This window comes from Acipenser ruthenus, chromosome 3 (genome assembly GCF_902713425.1).
Source record: "Acipenser ruthenus chromosome 3, fAciRut3.2 maternal haplotype, whole genome shotgun sequence".
Lineage (NCBI taxonomy): Eukaryota > Metazoa > Chordata > Actinopteri > Acipenseriformes > Acipenseridae > Acipenser > Acipenser ruthenus.
Window position 1 is genome coordinate 101,421,752 of NC_081191.1, and position 17,506 is coordinate 101,439,257.

General features: G+C 38.5%; 1 protein-coding gene and 1 long non-coding RNA gene across 4 annotated transcripts in view; both read left to right on the forward strand.

Annotated features, from left to right (window-relative positions):
- LOC117394752 (LIM zinc-binding domain-containing Nebulette) overlaps nucleotides 1–17,506 on the forward strand; it is a 75,050-nt gene that overhangs the window by 29,836 nt on the left and 27,708 nt on the right. The gene's annotated exons all lie outside the window — the stretch shown is intronic.
- On the forward strand, nucleotides 6–17,471 carry LOC131729760 (uncharacterized). Of its 2 annotated transcripts, XR_009323697.1 has the most exons (5): nucleotides 6–1,556; nucleotides 12,159–12,227; nucleotides 12,314–12,385; nucleotides 16,089–16,193; nucleotides 17,370–17,471. It is a non-coding gene; the product is annotated as an uncharacterized LOC131729760 (long non-coding RNA). The 2 variants fall into 2 exon arrangements; XR_009323698.1 differs by lacking the exon at nucleotides 16,089–16,193 and having other exon boundaries at nucleotides 17,370–17,462.

The window sequence follows — 17,506 nt, forward strand, 5'->3', positions numbered from 1 at the left end:
ATGCAGCAGCTTGTGGTTCATGTGGTGTGTGCTGGAGTAGTGACACAGAGGCGGCTGTGTTTCGTAATATTAGACCATGTTGGATGGAATGAATGGCTTGAGTGAGGGTTGAGTGATTTGACTGAATGATGTGTGCAGTACAGGAATGGAAATAAGACTCCCATTGCATAGCAGGTTGGTCCGTTCCTGGTTTTGCTACGAGTTTAATAAGACACACCTGAGCTTGTAACCTATACAGCTGGGCTAATTAAAACCTGGAATGGGTGAAACTGCTATGCAATATGAGTCTTATTTCCATCCCTGCAGTAGCATGAAAGTAAGTTAAGGGTGCACATTACTGTTTTTTTGTTCACATTTCACACACACACAAAACATTGATTTTATTACAGATATACATCCACAATTAAACTATACCCCTGTATTGTTGCTCAGGAAGTTTTCTTCTGTTATTTTCTTGACTTCTTTATAGCTGCAGGTTTACAGCAGTTCTTGCTCTGTTATTTTATATAGTTTGACAGATAATCACAACTAGGGATGCCATTTGTCCCCATTATTCCAAGACATTTTAAGACAAGTCATTTGTTTTACTCCCCGATAAACTTTTGAACTGCTTCATTAAAAGGTTCTGCTGGGCAGTGATTCCATCCGGAGAGTATTGTATATGGATTAAAATCCTACTGCCTGAAAATGTATGTGGTAAAAATATAAATATTGTGCAGTTCTCTGGGTTTAAAGTCAATTTTTATTTATTTAGTTTTTAACATATTGTTTAAAATTTAAAATAGTTAAAAAATAAGTCATTAATAATGTAGCAATGCATTGAAAACAAGGGCACATTTTAACATTTTGTAAAGGTAATTGTGCACACTTTTGACAGTGCATTCACTCATTCACTCAAATCAGGACTACAACTCTTATCAAAACTGCCACACTGGTCCCATAATAACCTGAAACAAATGACATTATTCCATTGTATTCATTGATTTTCTGAGGCATCTTCACACAGTACCTATTTAAACAGCTATCCTGTGCCTTTAACGGTGTTACATGGACTCCATTGACCTTTGTGCTTGACATGCGTTCATTCTGTGATTCTCTCTGTATATATTTTGCTCTATTGCTATTTTCACAATTTTACATAAACCTCTTTATTTGCCGCCATAACCTTTGAATACCTGGGTCTGAAAAACAGTACATTTCAAGATGTTGCCGGTAGGTATTTTATCAGTTATTATAAACACGGTTACAGTTTATTGTAAAGTTAAAAATTTAGGTACTTCTGTTTTGGTAAGGGAGAACATTTATAAATCCCAACACAACAATTTAGGGAGATCAGTGATTTCTCAAACAACAAGGTAAGAAATATGATTCCATACTTTAGTTTTTATAAATTTTTTTCAAATGTTTTTTTTATTATACCACACGATTTGTGCATTTTTCTATTAACAATGTTCTAATTGTGTCTCTTCTTAGTTTGTCACTGTGGAATTGTGTCATTGGGGAGATGTTGAAGCAGATCAGGAGCATTACAGTGACGTTTCTGACTGGTGTGCAAGGTGAGTGAATGAAATTGCATCAGTCTGTGCATTTACAGTAATAAAAGAGAACTGCAGCGGAAGATGTGAATTCATTCTGAGGTCAGCTATTAGAGCATCTCCTATTATTTTAAAGCTAATCCCACACTTGACAAGACTGTCAGAAAAGTAATTAACACCAAATTCAAGTGAAGGTTTTGTACAATAGTGTCAATTTCAGGATCTAGCACTCTGGCTTTATGTGAAGTGAATTTTACAAATGATAAAACATATTAGGGTTATTATTATGGTTGCATGTGTTCCTTATGGTTTTCAGTGCATTAGTTTATTATGTGCGAAAATATGATTTTGTTTAGAGGAGCGTTCTCAGTAATAATAACACTATGTAACACAATTTTTGTTCCTGGGTAGTAAGTGTTATTTCCTAATTGCTTATGCCTCAAAAGTATAGAAAATGGCTATTATTCCCCACAAACTTTGCTTTTGTGACCAGGACAGTGATATTTTGAAATTGACCTATTTCCAATGAGAAAACGGGCGAATTTGTGTCTTTTCGTTCACATAAAGTCAGAAAGAAACAACATATGAATCCAAATTAACATGTATTTATACTAAAGTAATACAAAAATGACTACAAAAGATTTAGAAGTGAGTAGTTTTTCGAGATTTACGATTATACTGTAAATCACTTTCACGAATCAGCCCCCAAATGTAGTCTCCCATCATGTTCTCGTTATACTGTCCTTGGTAGCGGCGTTCAAAGTCCAGTATATCCTGGTGGAAGCGCTCGCCTTGCTCCTCCGAGTACGCCCCCATGTTCTCCTTAAATTTATCAAGATGAGCATCAAGGATATGGACTTTGAGGGACATCCTACAGCCCATTGTGCCGTAGTTCTTCACCAGAGTCTCGACCAGCTCCACATAGTTTTCGGCCTTGTGATTGCCCAGGAAGCCCCGAACCACTGCAACAAAGCTGTTCCAAGCCACTTTCTCCTTGCTAGTGAGCTTCTTGGGGAATTCATTGCACTCCAGGATCTTCTTTATCTGTGGTCCGACGAAGACACCGGCTTTGACCTTTGCCTCAGACAGCTTAGGGAAGAAGTCTTGAAGGTACTTGAAGGCTGACGACTCCTTATCTAGAGCTCTGACAAATTGTTTCATAAGGCCCAATTTGATATGCAGTGGTGGCATCAGCACCTTCCGGGGGTCCCAGCCGTACTCATCATACTTCAAGGCGTCCAGCAAGGTCTTGATGCTGTTGTAATCCTCTTTGAGGTGCACCGAGTGAGCCAGGGGAAGAGACGGGTACTTGTTACCATTATGGAGCAGCACGGCTTTGAAGCTCCTGGATGAGCTGTCAATGAAGGACAGTATAACGAGAACTTGATGGGAGACTACATTTGGGGGCTGATTCGTGAAAGTGATTTACAGTATAATCGTAAATCTCAAACTACTCGCTTCTAAATCTTTTGTAGTCATTTTTGTATTACTTTAGTATAAATACATGTTAATTTGGATTCATATGTTGTTTTTTTCTGACATTATGTGAACGAAAAGACACAAATTCGCCCGTTTTCTCATTGGAAATAGGTACATTTCAAAATATCACTGTCCTGGTCACAAAAGCAAAGTTTGTGGGGAATAATAGCCATTTTCTATACTTTTGAGGCATAAGCAATTAGGAAATAACACTTACTACCCAGGAACAAAAATTGTGTTACATAGTGTTATTATTACTGAGAACGCACCTCTAAACAAAATCATATTTTCGCACATAATAAACTAATGCACTGAAAACCATAAGGAACACATGTTAAAATTGTTACACGGTGTAATTTGTATTCTCTTCTGACACCGCTATGTAGAGAATAGTCAGATTACAATACACGGGGGTACTGTAGTGATTCAGTGAGGCGTGCCAACATTTTTCTTTCAGACAGCATTTTTGTTTTTTAGACAACCTAAGAATAAAATGTGCCTCCCACCCGCTCCCCCAGCACCCACAAACTGTTCCAAATGCAGATATATAGAGCTATTCATTAACTGGCTGGACAGTGTTTTGACAAATAACAACCTTCTCTTGTAACCTGAATCATACATTTTCATGATAAAATTATAAAAGTGCTTGTAAACCCCAATTTGGAGGCTTGCATATCAAGCTTAGTGTACTAGGCTAAATAGGCATGACATCAGAATCATTTAAAAAGATCCACCCTCATTTGCATTCACATGCGAAGCAATAACATGTTAAAAAGGGACTGAAAACAGAATTACATGTAAATTAGGCTAGATTCACAAAGATGTTTACTCCAAATTGTCCGTAAGTAGAAAACATTAGTTACAATTCTAAAACAAGTAAAATACAGCTTAAGACGTATTTATGAGCCGTTTAACTGTCTGAGCTGATTATTTCGTGTTCGCTATTTTTATTGTTTGAGCTTTACCTTTCTGAAAAAACTGTGCCAATAACAAACAGTTCTGTAGAATTACAAACTGTCAGAAATAATGTATTCACACTTTGTGAAAATATTATCTTAACTGTTTTATTGTATCGTTTTGTACAATAATTATTTTAACGCAAGTTAAATGTATTACTTGTATTGTAACACTTAATGTATTTGCTTACGATTGTAAGTCGCCCTGGATAAGGGCGTCTGCTAAGAAATAAATAATAATAATAATAATAATAATAATAATAATAATAATAATAATAATAATAATAATAATAATAATAAGTACAGGTAAACTTAATTTTGAAAAGCCACTGGACTATAGTACAGTTCTCCCAATGTCTTGTGCTGGACAAATTCTGAAGTACTGTAATCATCCTAAAACTACTAATAAAGCATGGCCAAATGATTTGTCAAATATTTTTGTTGCAGACGTCAAAGGACATGCAGTAACAGAAGTATTATTTTTTGTTGAAATATGTATGTTACCATAGGCCATATTTGTGCTCGTGGTAACATACATATTCAATTTCTTAATAGTTGTTGCATCTTGTAATGTTTAATGTTGTATATGCATTTGTCTACCAGAGTCTCCGTGGTTAACATTATTTAAAACACTTGAAACTGAAATTAAACTGAAATTCACATTAAGTCTTGCCTACTCTTAAATACCCTCGTAATAACTAGGATGGTTGAAGGAGTCCTGATGAGTCATTCGTGTCAATACACAGCACAGCAGGTTTTTTTTAGTAATATGTATGTGTGTGTATATATCTATATATATCTATATATCTATCTATCTATCTATCTATCTATATCTATATCTATATATAATTAGTGCCTATACTAAGTATTCACCCCCCTTGGGGGGGGGGGGGGAATACTTATCTATTTATCATTTCAGTTTTTTTTTTTATTTTTCATTAACTAACTACTGTTTCACAATAAAAAAATTCTCTTGCCTCTTCAAAGTGTTGAGTAGGTTGTGTAAATCAGAGGAAAAACAATCCAATTTAAATGCATCAAGATTTCAGGTTGTAACACAACAAACTGTGAAAACGTCCAAGGGGGGCGCGAATACTTACTATAGGCAGTGTGTGTGTGTGTGTGTGTGTGTCTATATATATATATATAGATATATCTATAGACACACATATCTATCTATCTATCTATACTGTGTGTGTGTGTGTGTGTGTAATATATATATATATATATATATATATATATATATATATATATATATATATATATATATATATATATATATATATATATATATATATATATATATACAATGCCAAAGCATTGATGTAAGCTGTCATCACTAGAGTCAACTGTTGTGTTTTGCTGGATGGTGAGTCACTGCAGACTCATTTTAAAAACAAAATATGACTATTAACAAGAGTTTGCAATGTGTCCAGTTCTTAGACCTAGGAGTCAGACTGCAGCACAGCATTTTATTTTCAGATGAAATGGCTCGTGAGAGTTGATAGCCAAGAGCTCATTATTTTTCAGCAGTGAATACTGTATAGGATGTGATATGATAAATAATCATGATATGCTGGTGTGGCAAAGTGGTTTACAGTGCGCAGGTGAAGAGGTGATGCAGTGCTCAAATAATAACAAACAATCGTTTATTTTTATGATCCAGGTTGTTTGGCGACCGTAAATAATAGTAACTGGCAATACACAACAATGTGTACGGCACAGTTAACCACAGGGTTGAGTCCCGAAATAATAATAATAGTACAAACACACATAGAACACAAACACGATCACCAGAGTGAGTGCCATAAGTGCAAGTGGTGAAATACAATTAGTGTTGAACAGTAGTGCACTGTTGTCCGAGTTTGGTGCTGGCCTTTAGCGACAGCTCCCAGATCATGTTAGCCGTTATTTCACGTTCCTTCAGCGGTTGTTTCGTAACCATAACAAAGGAACAGTTCACTTTGCCACATCCCCTTTTCTACCTTCAGCCACCCCCCCTTGGTTAGCGAGTGCAATCGTTTTTCCTCCAATCCGCGATTGCCACATAGCCGCCCGTCTGGGGGCGATGACTTGGTGTACTGTGGCTCCGCCCCCTTTCTAGATGGCCGACTTCCATCTTTCCCTGGAATGAATTGCCAAACCATCCAATCCGGGGCACACTGTTCCCTTTACACAGCGCCCTCACAGGTCGGGAGGGAGATTTAAAACCAAGATTCATTCTTTCTCTGTCACAGCTGGTGATTCTGCTTCATACACTATCAATGTCTTAGTTATTCAATGTTGAAATGTGGCTGTGAAAGGGTAGCATCGCTGGCAAAGCTGGTTACCGGCAGGAGAGAGACTCAGAGACAAAAAGCTGCAGTTTTGAAGCGCTTTTGCGCACCTTTATTAAACACAAACTGAAAGAAACAAGGCACAGGGGCCAAAAAAAAGGTTGACACAAAACAATACAGGCTAGGCATTTGCCTTCATTGTAGATTTCAAAATCACAGTACAAACACTCACCTAACCTCCACCAAACAAAGGATTTCTCCCCTTTTATACATGTGGCCCCTCCCCAGTTAGCACTCAATTACCTAATTGGGGAATGGCCACACCAGTGATTGTTGGCAGGGACAGATTTAACCCCAACCCTGCCAACCTTACCTTCCCCACAGACACTATTTACATTTACAAAGGGGACCCAGGCTACGAGGACAGGACGTAGGGAGCGCAAGTTTGGCGACTGGGCAGGTGCAGGAGCCGGCAGAGGTGCGAGCTCTGGTGTCAGTGGAGCTATGTCTGGGCCACCAGGGGTAGCAGAGTAGGAGACCAGGTGACCAACTGTGCTTGGTGATGCGGCGACCTGTGAACTTGGCCCAGTGAACAGAGTTCTGGACACAAATGCCGGGCGCTGACCCATAGGCACTGGGTCGGGACATAGGGGTAGTGGTCGGGGTTGTGGTGGCGATGCTCTACTTGCTTCAGCTGAGGTGGCCCTGGGTCTTCTGTAAGGGGCTCCCGTTTAACCCCTCTTGTAACCCCTGGGCTTCTGTGAGGGGGTGCCTGTTTAACCCCCTTTCTACCTCCTATGCCCGAGTGACTTTTGCTCTTTCGGGGCTACTCTACAGAAGGTGGCCCCAACGCATATAATGGTGCTGGGCCTTACGCCGATGGCAAAGCTGGCAGGGCACCCTGCAGTGGCGATGCTGGCAGTGGTGGCTGTGCTAGGCACTCTGGCAGGTCCTTTTGCACTGGAGACTGCAACGGATCCTCCTTCTTTTGCCACTGGAGATGGCAATGGCTTCTCCCTCTCTGGCTCTGGAGATAGCATCGGTTCCTCCTTTGCCTGCCTCCTGGAGCGGCCGCCCTCCCCTTCTTCCTTTTTCAGGCAGGTGGCAACTCCTCTTCATCTGAAGATGGGCAGCACACAGCCAGGTGTCCAAACACTCCACAGGAGAGGCACCAACCTTGCTCCTCCAGGCTGGCGAGGAGGGCGACTAAACCACATTCCCAGATGGCCTGGGAGGCAAAGGGGCCAGTCTCTGGCTTTCCAGCAGGCTGCTGGTCTTGGGCCTTAGGCAGAGCCATTCTTCTGGGGACTCAACCTCATCCCTGCAAATGCCTTCATGAAGCAGGGGTCTTCTTAGGGCCACAAGTCTCGTAGGTGCCCAAACTCCCTGCAGGCTGCGCACCACGGAGCCCCTTCAACTTCCCGCTGCCACTGCTCCTTGTGCCAGTCTTCTTTGAGGCTCATAATTATTTATTTTTTTTAACTGCAGTCCTGCTCTGTGACACGAGGGGGCGCTATCCCACTCAAACACCATGTGTGAAAGAGTAGTGCCACTGGCAAGGCTGGTTGCTGGCAGGAGAGAGACTTGGAGAAAAAAGCTGTATTTTTAAAGCACTTTTGCACACTTTTATTAAACACAAACTCAAAGAAACAAGGCACAGGGACCAAAACAAAAGGTTGACACAAAACAATAGACTGGGCATTCGCCTTCACTATAGATTTCTGCCCTTTAACACTAGAACTGCCGGGTTTATGCTACTACCTAGAACCGCCAGCAAAAGTCATTTTGACAGGTACATTTTTAACCCGCTTTGATATGAAAATGAAAGACAAATGAAAGGTGCTATATAAAAATAAAGATATTATTATAGTATCTAACATTTGCATACCAGAAACACTGTATTTAAATAAAAAAAATAAACATAAAAGGCTTTATTTTCAAAATTTGCACATATAACGCATGACTTGACATGATAAACTATAATAAAATAAACATTGGAAAAGCAAATATTGTGTAAATAGGTATAAACTGCTATATGTACATACAGCATTGTAAAAATGAAGTAGTTATTTACAAAAATAACATAAAAGGCTTTTTCCCCCACATTACCGCATATAACGCATGACTTCAAAAAATGAAAAACTATTATAGAAAATATTTGAAAAGAAAAATATTGTGTAAACAGCTGTAAACTGGTATATGTACATACAAAATTGTAAAAACAAAGTAATTATAAAAAAATAAGATAAAGAAGAAAATAACTCAATTCCCATTGTGCAACGTGAATGCGCATTCAGGGAAACATACTTCAAAGTAGCCCCCATATTAGCACAATCCACACAGATGTTCGCTTATCAACTTGTGCATTTATCAACGTGTGCATTTACCACATACTGCTCTTTCACACTGGGCACAGATATCAGAGTTTTATTTTCATTGCATTTAGTTACCTGGCATTGTTTTCTGTTGCGTGTGTCACTTGATGGCTGCGCACTGTATCCAGGTTGAGCTGCGTTTCCCTGCCGCTTTGCAGTTTTCTGATCGAAATGTTTCTGCCAAAGCACCGTGGCTAGCATCAAGATGAAATTTCACCTACTGATATTTCCCCCGGTGCATTCATTGTACAAAACTAAGGAATGGATGGCTGCCATGTCCAGTACATTGTAAAATACAGCAACTGGACACCTGTGATTTGCTTTCACTGAGTACTAAGTTTTGCGCAGATGGTGGAAACTGTCTTCTCGCTTTGTTTCCTGTTCCAACAAGGCTGTTTTTTCTTCAACTGTTTTGCTAATTACAGTGAAAATAAAAAAATTGTCATTGGTAACATTTATTCGTTTTCCTAAGCACGGTTACGTCAGCCTAAGTACCACATTGTCACCCAGTCTCTGACCAGCTGGGTGAGTTTCATCTTTGCACAGGTAGGGGTAGGATCCGTTGCCAGTCAAAACTTGATCCCAAATTTGAGAGGTTTGTTTGACATGCATTGTATCCAGCGACACCGTGCTTTTGTCTGAAACAGCTGCTTGTCCATGTAATGTTTTATGTTTAGTTTGAAGCAGGCAATGCTGTTTTCAATGAAGTCGTTACAAATTTCTGATGCCAAGGCAAATATGTCTGTAGTTGCTCTCAAGTCAAAACGCAAAAATCAAGATTTCTCAAAAAATTATTTTTATTATAGTAATATTATAAGACAGCAGACTATATATGTTCATGTAGACAGCCAGACGGCAGTTCTCCAAGGAATTGATAGGATTACAATAGATATTTGGATAACACATATCTAGACTTCAAGAGCAATATTTTATTTAAAAACATATTGCTGTAAACTCTGTGGAGGTAGAGATAAAAAACTGGCTTGTATACATATAACAAATAGCATATTTGTAGGTTATATTAACAATAAAAGCATGTATTGTAATAAGCCGTCAAAATAACGGCTTTTGGTGGTTCTAGGTAGAAGTTTTTGTGATTCTGCCTTTCAAATGCCGTCAGGGTATTTAATACATGTATTTAGGAGAAGTCAAGAACAGACAACCGCGGATCTTGAACACACGCAGAGTAATTTACATTTTAAAAGTGAAAACTTTCAAAATGACTGCCTTGGCGGTTCTAGTGTTAATACATGTGGCCACTCCCCAATTAGCACTCAATTAAAGGTATTCTGATACAATTGAAAAACTACAAACTAAAACCACTGGGAGAAAAGTTTCTGGCTGTGTGGTCCAGTGGTTAAAGAAATGGGCTTGTAACCAGAAGGTCCCCGGTTCAAATCCCACCTCAGCCACTGACTCATTGTGTGACCCTGAGCAAGTCACTTAACCTCCTTGTGCTCTGTCTTTCGGGTGAGTCGTAGTTGTAAGTGACTCTGCAGCTGATCCATAGTTCACACACCCTAGTCTCTATAAGTCGCCTTGGATAAAGGCGTCTGCTAAATAAACAAGTAATAATAATAATAATTATGTGGTCTCAAAAAATCATTCTGATTCATTTTGTTCTGCATTTATTCATCTGTCATTTCACTTGTAGACAGGCTTTGTTTCAATTTACCCAAATATCTTCAAACCTGTTGCTTGCTAAGTATTACAAGCTAATAATAAACTTGGGAAACCAATGATACTAATATTACATTAAGACAAAAGCAGTAGCAATATGTACGTCTTTCTTAGCATGCACTCACGTAATTATGTCTTGTGGTGAGGAATTATGCACAGAAGTAAAACTGCTTGTCATAGACAGCAGGTAGTCTTGTTATTTGTGCTGCAAATTGGGATGTAATTTTATTCTTTAACAGATCACACAATAAGCACTGCCAGAAGTCTGTAGTACAGTACCTTTAGCAGTATGTATCCGAGTCCTCTTTGTTCTCTGTCTCTCTCAAGTGTGCAGAGAAGAATACAACAAAACGGAATACCAAGTATTATAAAGGTAGAGATATTAACAATTGAGAACCAGGTTGGTTTTTGACATACATCAGCACTACATGAAAGATAAAACATAAACTATCCCACCTTGCTGTTCCGATTGTATTTGGTCATTGTATAATAATCCGTATGCGCCCAAACATCTGTATAATGCAACACTGCTTTCCAAAATCACTGTTCTTGAGCATCTCTTCTGAGCCAAAAAACATGACTTCCGCATGTACCCTCACATGTGCTCTGAAACGTACCGGCGCATGCCCAGTGAAGCGTTGTGTAAGCTATATTACCTCCACGTGGAAATACACTAGTCTGTGTGACAAACATGGTCTGTCTAACTTTCCATACGGAAGGAACTTGTACCTGCTTTCGTTTTGTGTAGTAGACATCTTTCACACTGTACTTGTTTCCTTCACATGTTGTATTTTGATGTATTATTATGATTAATGTTGCATTCAAAACAAACAAACAAACAAACAAAAAAAACCCATCTGTGCTGTGTAAGTGGTTGCGGGGAAAAGAAAACCAAGGCAGAGTTGTTATCATTTCCAACTAATGAAGGGACCTACCCACAATTATAGCAGCGCTGTGTTATTTCAATATATGCCCCCAAAGTGTTAGATCTAGCTCCAGCTGATTCAGAATGGACACTCATGAAGCAGCTTCTTGAAGGATCCCAGGGTGTCAGCTTCACCATCATTACTGGGGAGTTGGTTCCTGACTCCCACAATTCTCTATGTAAAAAAATGCCTCCTCTTTTCTGTTCTGAATGCCCCTTTATCTAATCTCCATTTGCAACCCTTGGTCCTTGTTTCTTTTTTCAGGTCGAAAAAGTCCCTTGGGTCGACATTGTCAATACTTTTTAGAATTTTGAATGCTTAAATCAGATCGCCGCATAGTCTTTTTTGTTCAAGACTGAATAGATTCAATTATTTTAGCCTGTCTGCATATGACATGCCTTTTAAAAGCAAGGTGACCAGAACTGGACACAATATTCTAGATGAGGTCTTACTGATGCATTGTAAAGTTTTAATATTACCTTCACCAATTCTTAATAAGGAAAACAAATAATTAAATGGATGATGCGTGGCTTGCTTAGGATTTTTTTCTGTGAGGCACCTTGATTTAACAAGTAGAATTTATCAAAAATATATATAAACCGAAATAGTTTACAGATGAATTTGGAGAAATTTCCTTGGAATATAATTTGGACAAAGCCGTATGACATTTGAAATGCTGTGTTCTGAGTGATGTGGCTGGTGTTGTGTGGACGTCTGCAATGCTTCTGTGTTCACTCATGGTAAATTGCTAAGATAAAGTCCATCAAGTAGTTTCTAAATTAGGAAGGCAGATAAAGAAGTCTTGATCACAGCGTTCCCTGAGAACAGATTCACACAGTCCCAGTACTGCCGTGGAGTCCCTGAGCAGTTACCACAGAACTCCTCCTGTTTATTTTGTTCTGTAAAGAAAAGGTTTTGTTTTCTTGTCTAGAAATTATGAGGCTGCGTGTAACTCGACTCTGGAGAAGAGGAGATTGTGGAAGAAGTGGAGGGGGAGGAGGTGAGCTCATTTTTGGAGGGAGGTGGTGTCTTTCTGATGACCTTCATTGAAATAATGTTGAATGGCTTTTCATTTTTCTTCTTCAGGCATTCAGTAAGCCCATTGTTGAAGACAGGAACTTGGAGTTTGCCAAGAAGTGTAGCGAGTTGATAAGTGATGTAAGTAAATGTATGTGCTTGTTTGCTGTGACTAGACATGACAGACCTAATTTGCATTTTTTACTGGTGTTAGTGCAAATTTTAAGACCTTTCTTAAATAAAACCGTAATGGTTTTAGTGACAGGCATTTTGATTAATCTTTTGGTTTACAGCCCTTAATCTTTGGTGAGGAAAATCCTAATAAAATTCCCATTTGCCCTGTAAATGAATGGTGTAAATTGGTCTGAGCATGTGGGTGAAATACATTAAATTAGGTGAAGAGTCTGTCTTAAGTACTGGGGGAAAAATGTGTCTTGTTAAGATGCTTCACACTCCATCTATTGTTTTGTTTTTTGTCAGAGAAAAAGATGCTGTGACTGGATTTGAGAATTAAAAAATAAATATAAAGCAAATCAATTATTCGATTGTTTAAAAAGTGTTAAATGTATACGCTATTATAGTACATGCTCAAGTCGCATTAAGCCAATTTCGTCCATTCTGACTAGCAGTATGAAGGGCTTGTTATAAGGCGTTCACAACCTCACTCCCACATCCTCCTGACCAGATGCTTCCTATAAGAATGCACTCTCAACAGAGATTATATAAGCCCAGTCTTTGTGGCCCCAAAGTATTACTCTTAATATTTTATTAATATAGGGATGTAGTGGGGGTGACTGGACGTGTCTGTCTATGTATCTAAAGAAAAACTTTTTAAATTGTGAGTACATTTGCTAGGGACTTGCATAATTTGGGGTATTATCAGATTCCAGGGCTACATATATGGAGGATGTACTGTACTGTAGGTCATGGTGATTTACATTTTCATGATACTGATTGCTATAATATTTCATTTGCAGTCATGGCTGGGGATGTATGTTACGTTTAAGTAGTAAGACGCACCAAGATCTGCTTTGTTTTGAAAAATGACTCGACTTTGCTTCAAATTCATTTCACAGCAAAGCACACCTTGACGTGTCTGTGTGATTATAAAATAAACTATTCCAGAAGAAATGTGTTGTGATAGAAAACAAAAGTATACTAATAAGGCTAAACAGATCCAACTAGTCTGCTGTTGTCTAACAACAGCACTGCTTGGAATCGTTTTGAGCCAATCAGAGAGCTTGCTACACCCAAGATATGTATAATCCTGTTTAGTGTTGCATACTAGAACGCTGTACAGTGAGATGTTTCTCACTCTAATTTCTGTTTGTTGCTGTTTTAAAAGTGGCTCAGATCCACTGGTTCCTATAATGGAATTCCAAGTTATTAGTTTTGCAATGCAATCTCAAAACAATACATGTTTATTAATATAATAAGAACATAAGAAAGTTTACAAATGAGAGGAGGCCATTCAGCCCATCTTGCTCATTTGGTTGTTAGTAGCTTAATGATCCCAGAATCTCATCAAGCAGCTTCTTGAAGGATCCCAGGGTGTCAGCTTCAACAACATTACTGGGGAGTTGGTTCCAGACCCTCACAATTCTCTGTGTAAAAAAGTGCCTCCTATTTTCTGTTCTGAATGCCCCTTTATCTAATCTCCATTTGTGACCCCTGGTCCTTGTTTGTTTTTTCAGGTCAAAGAAGTCCCCTGGGTTGACATTGTCTATACCTTTTAAGATTTTGAATGTTTGAATAATATATAATATTATAATAATAATTTTTTTTTTTTTTTATATAGCGCCTTTCATGTACATCTCAAAGCACTGAACAAAAAAAAAAAAAAAAAAAACAATAAAGCATTATTAATAAGCTATTTAGGGCTTGAGGTACAAATGTTAAGAGGAGCAAACATTTGATAGTTTTAAAAATCATTAGCCCATCTGGGTAGAGCCCAATTTACATGCAGCGAAGGAGGGACAAAGTAAAAGTGTTAAAGAACGTTGACACCAGATTGCATGGCAAGTGATTTGGAAACAATTAACCTAGTATGCTTTTTATTGGGGTGTGTGCGCATGTTTGTTTGTTTGTCTGCATGGTTGTTGTATCTTTGAGGAACACCAGTCCTCCAGAGGCAACTGTTATTAGCAGGCAGGCTAGTGTTCATAGAAGTGATCCAAGTGTTCCAAATATACCCTGATGCGTCATCTACCACTTCACCATCGGTTCAAACTTTTGACCCCACTGTCCTTGGAAATGACCAAGAGAAGCACATACAATACCATCCTGGTTATCTGACCAATTACAGAGTGAACAGTGTGCAGGAGTACACACTAATCTTTTAGGCCCCTGTTTTTTTTTTCTTCATCTGTATGTTTTGAATATTGTATCTCATGTTATACATACTGTACGGTAGAACATGAGATACAGTATTCAAAACGTACGGATGAAGAAAAGAAAACATGCACATTGTTACAGTACTTTATTAATAAACAGTTACAGTATGATGTAAGTATTGCAGATTTATGTAAGTTACGCTGCTACAAACAAGCTTTAATAAGTGGTAATGAAAGATTAGGGGCTTGCAACCTAGAGTGCTTCTATTTGGGTTTTGGATGTACACTATGTTGTTTTTCAAGCATACCTGTGCTTGCTTACTGTCAGTTCAGCAAATACTGAGTTTAGCTTGTCTGGCTTAATTGCCACAACACAGATGCCACAAATGACAGCTTCATGTTTAAAGCCATTTCATGTCAATTAATTTTAACCGTGTGTCATTTTTTTCAGCTTCTTGCCATTTTTATGTGCTAGTTCAAGGGTAGCTGCAGTGCAGACAGAAGCTTGCACAGCAAACACTGGCCCATCAAAACAATCCAGTAAAATCGGTCATGGCTTCAAAGAGGACAGTTTTGATACATCCCCGAAATGAACACAGCAACTTCACAAGTTATTTTTTACCTTTCAGTAGTATCAGGTCCCATCTTTGTCATCTTTAGGTTGCATTTGCAGTTGGTCTGATCCTGTCGCAAGTTAAATGACTTTGGGGGTTTTAGTTTAGCCCCAGTGGATATAGTCCACATCACAAAACCACCACACAGCTTTCCCAGTACAAAGCACACAGCATGGGAGTGCAGGGTGAATCATTTAAGCATGGTCGAAACCCTTTCGTGCTGAATTGCTTGTCTTGTTTGCAGGCTCTCAGCGGGCACTGCATTGGCTAGTGCTCTTCCATGGGCTAGGGAAGGAAATTGTTTTGGGAGAGTTTACCTCAACATGCTTCAGTAACCCCTGCTGGTCAGGCACCCAAATACTGGCCAAGCTGGGCCTCACCTACAGGGTTCAGCAGCTTAGTAAAATTCGTTCAAGAGAGGGGAATTACTTGAAAGCCAGATCCAATTCCGCCCCCCCCCCCCCCCTCAGATATTGGCGTAGCAACAGAGACCTGATGTATTTATCTGATGTCTTCAGTTACACTGCACGTTGGACACATAAAATTGTTATGTATTTGTCGTTTTTTTTTTTTTTTTTCTTGTACTTTGAGTTGTCATCTGTCTTTTGTTGTGAACAGGAACTACAGTACATGAGAAAGTTGTCTTGGTCTGGACCATGTTGTAAAAACAACTTTCCCGCCATATTAAAGCACCTCATGGTCAGCATGAGAGGTTGGCTAATTCACCAGCCTCTCATTCCTTTTTCTTCAGTGCTTGAATCAGGTCTGAAGTGAACTGAATCGAATTCAGAATAGTTCCAATATCAAGATAAAATAACCATTCCGGAAATAGGTTTTGATTTAAGCTTCTGTCATGTAACAATTTTGATGACTGAGTTGTCTTTTTCATTCTTGTAGGTGAAGTGTAAAGAAGAATATGAAAAGTCCAAGGGCAGGTACAGTTTCGGTCCTGACACTCCTCAGTTTCAGCATGTGAAAAATCTTGGTGATTTCATTTCTTAGGTAAGGCATGGTTACATCTGAGGGTTAAAGCCTTTTTTTAAATAGATGTTAACTGTGACAAGTGCCAGTTAGCGAGCCATTATGAAACTATACCTCTGTTTAATAATGACATGGTCTGGATAGTTTTTTTCCTTTCTATTTACAGCATGGCATATGCTCTTGATCATCTGTATTTAGCAGGTACGAACTGTGGTTTAATACATGCTGTGGGAGGCATCTTGACTTATTAACATACATTCTGTAAGGTGGAAGAGAGCCAACATCATGACATGTGATGTTTTTCATAAAGGAATGGAATTTCACTGTAAAAAAAATGCTGTGCAGAATGTACTTCAGTTATTAAACACATTGCAAGTAAAAATAAAGATAAAACACTAGTAATTTTTTAAACGTTAATATTTAACATAGTGACTAGTAACCTACTCTTCTGAAGTTATCAGTTAAAGTATGAGAGAAATATTAGATCAAAAGTCTGGCTTGTTCTGGTCTTTAATAACAGTGAGCTTAAAATTAATAGGGTTTAAGATCTAGGTTTGCACATACTGTACTCTTTAAGAAATAAGATCAATGTTCGATACTGTGAAAATATAGGAGGAAATATGAGTGGAGAACACTTGCTTGTTAATTTACATTGATACTGAATCAGATATGCCAGATTTGCAGGCTAATCACATATTTGTATTAAAGCTGCAAAGCCCCACAATCAAGCTCAGTTGTATTCAAAATAATTCTGTTCCAGTTTGTGTACATTACCAGTGCTTTAATCTTCAGGCAAACATCTTTTTTAATACAGTCATTTAAACTAAGCAGGTAAAAGCAGGAGTTTGTCAATGACATGTGCAAGCTTTGTTTTCTATTTGAGTTTTATGACTGCAACACTGAATATGTGAAAAATGTGTTAAAGGGCTGCTCTGTCTGAGGTAGCTGATGTGCTGTTCAGAGCTTTTCCTGTATCCTTAATGAAGCCTAATGATTCTGATGTCATGTAGCTGTTCAGTCTGGTCCTCTGAGAATATGTAAAAGCAAGCCGAGCTTATTACTAGTATGACCTCCTTAAAGAGAAGGGCATTATCGTAGATGCGTGTGTAAGACAGTTTCTCTAACTAACTGTATTCCCCGGTGGATGTAGAACAGTGCATTTTATATTCTTAAGCCTGTTTTTCTTTTCTTTTGCAGAGCAAATACAAAGAAGCTGGCAAAAAAGAATTTTACAATTGTCTTTATGCACAGATGTCCAAAACCAGTAAAACACAATTTGCCAAAGAGTTGTCTCAGATTCAGAGTGAGTTAGGATTCAACATGTTTAATATGTT